This window comes from Pteronotus mesoamericanus, unplaced genomic scaffold (genome assembly GCF_021234165.1).
Source record: "Pteronotus mesoamericanus isolate MK-2021 breed Mesoamerican mustached bat unplaced genomic scaffold, CSHL_Meso_final contig_32, whole genome shotgun sequence".
NCBI classification, from domain to species: Eukaryota; Metazoa; Chordata; class Mammalia; order Chiroptera; family Mormoopidae; genus Pteronotus; species Pteronotus mesoamericanus.
This window is the reverse complement of record NW_026555134.1, coordinates 14,360,587-14,369,815: the sequence shown is the minus strand read 5'-3', so window position 1 is coordinate 14,369,815 and position 9,229 is coordinate 14,360,587. Positions and strand designations below refer to the sequence as shown.

The window sequence follows — 9,229 nt, the reverse complement described above, 5'->3', positions numbered from 1 at the left end:
GCCAAGTGTCGTATCAGAGCTTTCTATCTGTTTCCTAAGACTTTGTTTTTCTGGAAAAAAAATATCCTCTGAAGTTGAATACAACTTTCTTGTCATCACACAGGCCATCTCTGGAGGGATATACAGTCCAACAAAGTCACTTTTTAAATTTTGTTGTGTCAAAATACAAATCTTCCTTTTCTTCTGTCATTACACCTTTTTTCTTCACAATGAAACAGTGCTTTTTAAATGTCAAACTTATCTTCACATGATCTTCACAGATGCTGTTTTAAAAGTTACTATTCACATTTCCAAATTTAGCTCTCATGGAATCAGTTCCAAATTGAACATTTGTTTATGTATATATGTATATTAATTTCTCTTTTGTGGTGGAATCAGTAACATTAGAACTCTGCAAAAGCTCATAATTTTTGATGCACTCAAATTAACTTTTTTTTTCCTCCCTCTTTTAGCATCAACTGTTGACTAGTTTCTCACATTGTATCTTATATTTATTGGTCTGGTACAGCATTCAATTTGTCATTAAAGTAGTTTACTTTTTTTTATCATAGCCTCACAAACTGTCCCTCTTTCTCTGTGATTTTAATTTTAACTTACATTGTATAGCATGTTTATACATTTTGTATATAAACATTTTTTAAATGATACGTGGAATTTTTTTTTGTTTTTGAACACTGCATTTCTTCTTCCTAGTTTAATATTTATTGAACATTATTGAGTACCTGCTAGGTACTATGACTTGGTTTTGGTCTGGAAATATGAAAGACTCATTTGAAAACACACTCCTTCCCCTCTCTTAGAGAACTCTGAGTGAATGGGGAGGCAGGCAGGGAGCAAATAATAATAATGCGACGCAAAAGCCACTCTAATGGTGACGTAAGTAAACTACCAAGGTCACATAGACAGAGAAGCAGATAAGTAACCAGGCAAGATATTACAGGGTTATTGATGCAGTTGTCCAGTGTAGACATCCTGACAAAATTATGGGAACGAGGAAGAGACATCACAGGGAGATGAATATGAAAGAGGAGACGACGTACCAGAGGATCAGCTTCTCAGAGCAACGATTTTTAGAGTATTTGTTAAAAATTAATATACCTCTTATCACTTTGAATTTTGGACACTGGTTTATAATCAATTAAATTGTGATATTGAAACCTGGATATTTATGTGAATATTTTTGGAATTTGGACAGAGTAAGTTCTGTAGTAGAAATTTCAGCTGATAATATAGGAAAGGGAAGAAGTAGAGATCTCCAGTCCCTTAGCATGAGAAAGACAGAGGGAAAGTTATATACGAAATTTTTTTTTAATCTTAAGGAAAGAAAACTTACAGAAAGAAACTACCTTCACATAAATGATAAAAGTCCCTCCCCTAAAACCCTAGAAATTCAGGCAAGTCTGCATTTACATTTACATATGTTTTTCATACCTTAGCTATCAGAATTTCACATCTGTATTGAATAATGAAATAACCCAGCTATTATAGTTTTAAGTGGGACAAAGAAAAGTGTTTAAAATATTTGATATGAAATGTTCAGTCATGTCTATCGGTTACAAAGTCCTGTGCCAATCAGAAACTTGCCCTGAGTAATGAGTGACACCGTCATCTTGAAATCAGCTCAAAGAGCAAGAGAGTTCGACAGGAAACCAGCCTTCCTGGAAGCCACATTTTCAGGCTCTGTGTGGATGGTAAAAACTATGTATGTGAAAGTTTTAAGCAAAATATTGAGATGTCTTAATGACTTTCAACATGTGAACATAAATCCCAAGATGAATTACAAAGTTATTACAATCATAACTTAAATCCACACTGCATGCATTTTATCAATAAAGTTATATTTAAAATAAATTTACTATTAAGCGTAGAGCTTGCAAAACTTTTTATGGTAAAGAATGTTTTAACGCTGGAAAAAGCTGGAAACCCATATTATATTTAAATGCTTTTAAGTGTAGTCACAAAACAACTCAAGAAACTCTAGCTTCTTTTTTTATTTCCTTCTTATGCACACTTTCATACCCTTGGAAAAGAGAATCCTTGAGGGCATGTCTGGTGCATGTAGCAAAATATTTTCTTCAAAGGCATTGCTTTAATTTCTATGAATTTCACTTTTTCATAAAATGTTCTCATTTCTAAGACAGATGGGGTAGTAGTAGCCTGTTTTTAGCCCAGTGGTCATAATTTTGTTTTGAACTTTGAGTAAAATCTATTTGGTCACTGTTGAATCCCAAACAAGTAATACACATTCTTCTGCCAGTCTCTTGTCATTATTTATTTCTCCTAAGAAGGTAAAAATGACTCCAGTCAAAATTTCTAACTTCATCTACAGTCTTTCTTTGTAATAAGTGCTGGAACCAGATAATTTAGAACAATTTGTTAGAGGAATTAAATCATTAACTTTAGGATATATGCGCTTTTCAACTGGTTATTGATTAGAACTATATGTTGAAATAAAGTACAGTTTTCACAGACCTGAAAAATAGAATCACATTTTATTTTTTTTAATAATAAGCCTTTATTTTATAATGGTTTTAGATTTACAGGAAAATTGAGAACATAATACTCAGAGTTCCCATACACTCTGTACCCATTTCCACCTGTTATTAACATCTTACATTAGTATGGTACATATGTTAAAATTAATGAACCAATATTAATGCATTAAAATTAACTAAAGTCTATACTTTGTTCAGATTTCCTTCATTTTCACCCAACGTGGCTTTTTCCAACACCACACTCAGGATGTATCACATTTCATCGTCATGTCTTCTTTGGCTCCTCCTGCTGTTACCGTTTCTCAGACTTGCCTTTTTTGATGACTTTGATAGTTTTTATCACTATTGGTCAGGTCTTATGTAGAATGTTCCTCTATAGAGATTTTTCTGACAATTCTTCTCATTGTTAAACTGGGGTTATGGGTTTTGGAGAGGAAGACCCCAGAGATAACATAGCATTTTCATCACATCGTAAAAGGGTACATACTATCAACATGACTTATCACTGTTGGTGTCAGCCTTAACAACCCAGCTAAGGTGGGGCTTGTCAGGTTTTTCCACTATAAAGTTACTCTTCTTTTTTTATATTTCCATATTGTACTCTTTGGAACCAAGTTACTACATATAGTCAGCAATGGAGGGGAGGGTAATGCTCCTCAGCATTTTAGGGTAGACCACATAAATTATTTAGAATTCTGAGTGAGAGATTCGTTTATTTTTCTCCATCTGTTTCTTTATTCTATCATTTTGTTGTATAAGTATAAACTCATGAACATTTACCTTATGCTTTGGGTTATAATTTGACACTACTTTATTTTACTGCTCGAACTATTCCAGCTTTGGCCATTGGTAGCTAATTTGTTTGGCCCCTGTGTCCCATTGACAGATACCCATAATTACGTTGTTTTATTTTGTTTCTTAACTTTTTTTTTTTTTTTTTTTACTTTCTGGCACTACAATTTGCTCCAGGCTCATCCTGTCGCTATTTCCTATCCCAGTCCTGGAATAAGCCCTTTCTCCGAGCGTCTCTGGTTCCTTTTGTTGGAAAATGATATTAGAAACCAACTCCTACACACTTCTGGACTGTGTTGTCTGAGCACTAGGTATATTCATTGGAGTTCATATAGCCTCCAACTCTAATCATACTGAGATCTCCATCTCTAATACCATGTCATGTGCCCTTTCCTCTTCTTTTAACCCTCTCACTTCAACACTGAGAAACTGGCCCCTGCTATCTGCCAACCGCTTACTTAATTATTCAAGTCCAGCTTCAGTGTATAGCCATATCGGAGTTGTTAACATGTACGTTCACGGGAAACAATTTTATGAGTTAGAAAACAGTGCCTATGTTCAACATTTTTTGGTCCTTTTTTTGGGTTTGCTTTTTTTTTTTTGCTTTCATCTTACAGGTTCCACTCATTTCTAAAGTTATTTAGGTCAGCACATTTCCCCTCACACTCTTCAGTGAGGTTGTAGTGTCAATATATTTAGACTGTATAATTCGCATTCCCTCTTGAGATTCCCCAACATCTTAAATGACATGTTTGAATTTGCATACATATCAAAGTTTATGCGTTGCGCTGTGAAGTTCTATTGATTTTTAAAAATGTATAATCGAACATACCCACTATCCCAGTGACTTACAGCTTCACAGCCCTGTCACTGATCATTTTGTTGTCGCTATAGTTTTGCCTTTTCCAGAATATCATATAATTGGAACAGTATAGAAAGTAGCCCTTTTGAGGGACTTTATCATAGGTTCTTTAACATAGCAATATGCCCTTAAGATTCATTCTTTTTTTTTGTATGGCTTAAAAACTCTTTTTGTTTTATTTCTGAATGATATGTCATTATAGGGAGGTACCACAATTTGTTTATCCATTCAGCTATTGAAGGATATATACTGCTTGCTCCCGGTTCATAGCAATTCCCAATAAAGCTAGAAAGGGCGGTTATGTATAGGTTTTTGTGGAAACTGTTCTCAGATTAGTTGGGTAAATAGTTACAAGTACAATTACTGAATAGTATAGTGTGACTATGTTTACTTTTGCGATTAAGTACCAAATCATCTTCCAAAGTGGTGTACTAGTTTGCATTCTTATCAGCAATGTATGCAAGCTCCTGTTGCTTCACATTCTTATGAGCATCCGGTATTATCAGTTTGCTGTTTGAGCCACTCCAATAGATGTGTAGTAGTATCTCATTGTCTTAATTTGCAATTCCCTAATGCCATATGATGGTATCCTTTATATGCTTATTTACCATCTGTATATCCTCGTGGTGAGATGTTTGTTTAGATCCATCTGCCCATTTTTTATTGGCCTTTTTCTTATTTTTCAGGTTTGAGAGTTCTTGGTATATTTTAGATATAGTCCTTTGTCTGATATGTTTCTTTCAAATATTTTCTCCTAGGCTTTAGCATGAATCACTCTTCTGTTATATCTTTTACAGAGCAGAAATTTATTAGACAACAGTGTGGTGATTGCTGGGGGGAGAGAGGTATAAGGTGACTAAATGGTAATGGAAAAAATACAGTAAAGATTAAAAAAGAATTAAAGAATTTAATAAATTGTAACTCATCAATTTTTTTTCCATGATGAAGTGGGATTTGTTTCTGGGATGCAAGGTAGGTACAATGTCCACAAATCAATGTGACATACCACATAAACAAAATAAAAAATAACAATTACATGCTCATATCAACAGATGCAGAAAAGCATTTAATAAAATCCAGTACCCATTACATTAAAAACTCTCAGTGAAATAGGAATAGAGGTGACATACCTCAACATAATAAAGGCCATATATGACAAACCAACAGCCATCATCAAACCCAATGAGCAAAAGCTAAAATTGTTTCCCTTAAGATCAGGAACAAGGCAGGGATGCCTGCTTTCACCATTCTTATTCAACATACTACTGTAAGTCCTAGCCACAGCAATCAAATAAGAAATAAAAGGTATCCAAATTAGGAAGAAGTAAAACTGTCATTATTTGCAGATGACATGATACCTGTAGGTAAAGAATCTTAAAGTTCCCATGAAAAAACTCCTAAAACTGATCAATGAATTCAGTTAAGTAGCAGGATACAAAATAAATATCCAGAAATCAGTTGCATTTACATACAGCAATAATGAACGATCAGAAATGAAAACATAGAAAACAACCTCATATATAAGTTCATCAAAAAATAAAATAAAATACCTAGGAATAAATTTAACGAAAGATGTGAAAGACCTGTACTTGGAAAATTATAAGACACTGAAGAAAGAAATAGAAGAAATACAAATAAGTGAAAGCATATACCATATTCATGGATTAGAAGAATTAACATCATTAAAATGTCACTACTACCCTAAGCAATCTATAGATTCATTGTAATTTCTATCAAGACACCAGTGGTGTATTTCACTGAACTAGAACAAATATTCCAAAAATTTATATGGAACCACAAAAGACCCTAAACTGCCACGGCAATCTTGAGAAAGAACAAATTTGGAGGAAACATGCTACCTGATATCAAACTACACTACAAGGGCCCTAGCCAGTGTGGCTCAGTTGGTTGGACCATTGCCCTATAACTGAAGAGATGTGGGTTCGATTCCTGGTCAGTGCACATGCCTGGGTTGTGGGTTTAATCCTTGGTCCGAGCACAGAAGGAGGCAGCCGATCGATGCCTCTTTCTTGCATCGATGTTTCTCTCTCTCCCTTCCTTCTTTCTGGAAGCCTTGAATCCTTGCTAAATATTCCAGCTGCTTTGAAGGTTGTACTGCAGGACAAGGGGGAGTAGGAGAACTTCCTTTTAACCCTAAGGCTTCTGCTGCAGGAGATGTTCCATTCATAAGGAGTTCCCTAGCAATTGTGGCTGAACTATTCGAGGTGGGAGATATGCTGAAGAAAGAGCCGGAGGGTTGGTTCATATCTTTGAGTGACAAGTAGCCTAGGGTAGTGCTAGAGATAACTTTGTGGTGGTTGGCTTCCATCTCTTGATAAACATCAGGAGACAAATGAAGAATTCCTTTAGGAGTGTTATTTGTTGGTTCAGGAAAACCAGCCTTTGGACCACTCCATCCTTTGTTTTCCCCTGTCTCGTCAAGTTGATCTTGAAGACTAGTGGATGCTTTATAACCAAGCTGTAACAGCATTGCATCCGCAGCATTTATTTTTTATTTTTTTGGCTATCTTTTTATTAAGTCCTATTCCAGTAGCAACTTCATTGCCTACCTTGACCTGCATCACAAATTCCTCACGTCAATGCATTTCTCTCTCTGAAAGCAAAACATAGTCTGGCTCCTTCTCCTTTTTCGCCTGTTGAATTTGAGCCAGGTGGCTATTGAGGTTCATTCCTTGACCATATTCTGGTCCAGCTTTGACTATTGTTTTAGGGTGTTTTTAAAAAAATAGTTTTGGTTTTTCAACCACAGGGAGAGGTGGAAATTTCTTAAGCTCCTGTAAGACAGTGGTTGCAGTGCACTTCTTGGAAAGTTTTTTGTTATTTCCCTCTCCTTCTGCAGAGAACTCTCCTACTGACACCCGAAAAACAAAGCTCTTCATATGTGGTTGTCCACTTCCTTTAATAACCTCAAAACCGATGGGCATATTTCACTTTAGAGCAATTTCAAACACCAAGCTGATCTCAGACTTATGTGCATCTTTGTCATCATCCATTTCTTTTCCAGATACACCATACTGAGGAGATTTTTCTGGAAGGGGCTCATTCTGCAGTGCTTGAAGGACTTTCATGGCGGCATTGTGTCTAGCAGCTTGTTGAGTCTTCCCTTCCCCCCAAAATTCATTATTTCCTACAGTCAGCTGAACGTAAAAGATCTTAGGCATTGGGCAATGATACCCTGGTCTCTGGCAAAGGTGCGGGCAGAGTGGACTAGGGACACATGGCGAGACTGGGGAAGGAGGCTTTGGGGAGAGAACTGAGAGAGTAGCTGGTGGGATCTCAGTGCTGACTCATCCCCCCTGCAGCACCCATTTTGCTCAGGAAGAGACCACTCTCATCAATTTTTTTAATGGATTGTAATTTTACTGTAATATTTAATACTTCATTGCTGAGCCTAAAGTCATCCACATTTTCTCATTTTTTTTCTTCTAGAAGTTTTGTAGTTTTGCATTTAAATTAGGTCTATAATGCCTTTTGAATTAATTTTTGTGAATGTGTCAGATTTTGTGTATAGATTTGAGTTTTTACATGTGGATGTCCACTACTTCCAGAATCATTTCTTGAAAAGAATATCTTTTGCCATTGAATTGCCTTTGCTCCTTTTCAATGATGAGTTGATTATAGTTGTGAGTATTTTTGGACTCTCTATTCTGTTCCATTGTTTCATATGTTTATTCTTTTGACAATACCATATCGACTTGATAATTGTAACTTTATAGTAAGTTTTGAAACTAGGTTGTGAGTCCTTCATCTTTATACTTCCTTACTATTGTGTTGGCTATTCTAGGTATTTTGCCCTTCTATATAAACTTTAGAATAATTATGTCAGTATCAGCAAAATGGCTTGCTGGTATTTTGATTGATGTTGTGCTGAATCTATGAATCTATAGCTCAAGTTAAGAAGAGTTGTTGTTCTCACAATATTGAGTCGTCCCACTCATGGACACAGAATATGTCTGCATTTATTTAGATTTTCTCTGATTTGTAAAATCAAAATATTGCAGTTTTCCATATAGATACTCTATCTTTCTTGTGAGAGTTATACTTAAATATTTCTCTTTTTCCTATTGAAAATGTTATTGCTTTTTCTAATTTCAGATTTCAATTTTTCTTTGACAATATATAGGAAATCGATTGACTTTTGCATATTAACCTTGTATCCTGCAAATATTCATTCTGCTTTGTTATTTCTTTTTTTCTTCCAGGTATTAGTATGTTACATCTTTTGAAATAATGCCACATTTTCGGGGTATTCTGCTCTTGTTTTATGCTTTGTTCTCTTTTCATTTCAATTGAGAAGTTTCACTTGTTCTATCTTCAAGCTCATGGATCCTTTTAGGGGGCATGTAAATAGTTTACTGATGAATCCATCAATAGCATTCTTTATTTCTATTCCAGTGTTTTGATGTCTAGCATTTCCCTTTGTTTCTTTCTCAGAGTTCCTATCTCTATGCTTACTTTATGTATCAGTTCTTGAATGTTGTCTAGTTTTTCCATTAAATTCCTTAATATATTAATTATAGATATCTTAAACTGCTTATCTGATAGTTCCAATATCTACGTCCTATCTAAACCTGGTTCTGATTCTTTTTTATGTCTCTTTGGACTGTTTTTTTTTTTTACATTGCTTTTTAACATTCTTTCTAATTGTTTTGTGGAAAGACACATATATCATTTTCTATGTTATTCTGGCTGGCAATTGGACTGTTTTTAATGTTTGCTAGCTATAGCTACCAGATGCTTCAAAATCTTGTAGTGTTCTTATGTTTGTCCTATTGATTTTGAGCTTCCCTACACATTCTTCCTCAAAGAGAGTTGTATCTGCAGTTCTTTCAGCTATAACCTGTTATCTTATCATCCTGAAGCCTTGTTGGTATGGTGGAAAGGTACAGCACAGGGAAAGTAGTTTATAGTTTTATGATTTAATCTAAGTCTTCCGATGGGCCTGTGTTCCCAGGCTGCGGCCTGCGCAAGTGTTTCTTCACTTCTCTAGCCACCTTAGGTGAGGCAGGAAGGCTAGAAAGGCCTGGAGTAGGAGAAGTGCCTTTCATCCAGGTAGCTT

At 35.3% G+C, this 9,229-nt stretch overlaps 1 pseudogene; it reads right to left on the bottom strand.

The window, feature by feature from the left end:
* Positions 1 to 6,205: 6,205 nt before the first annotated feature.
* Positions 6,206 to 7,337, bottom strand: LOC129072514 (double-stranded RNA-binding protein Staufen homolog 2-like; annotated as a pseudogene).
* Between the last annotated feature and the right edge of the window lie 1,892 nt (positions 7,338 to 9,229).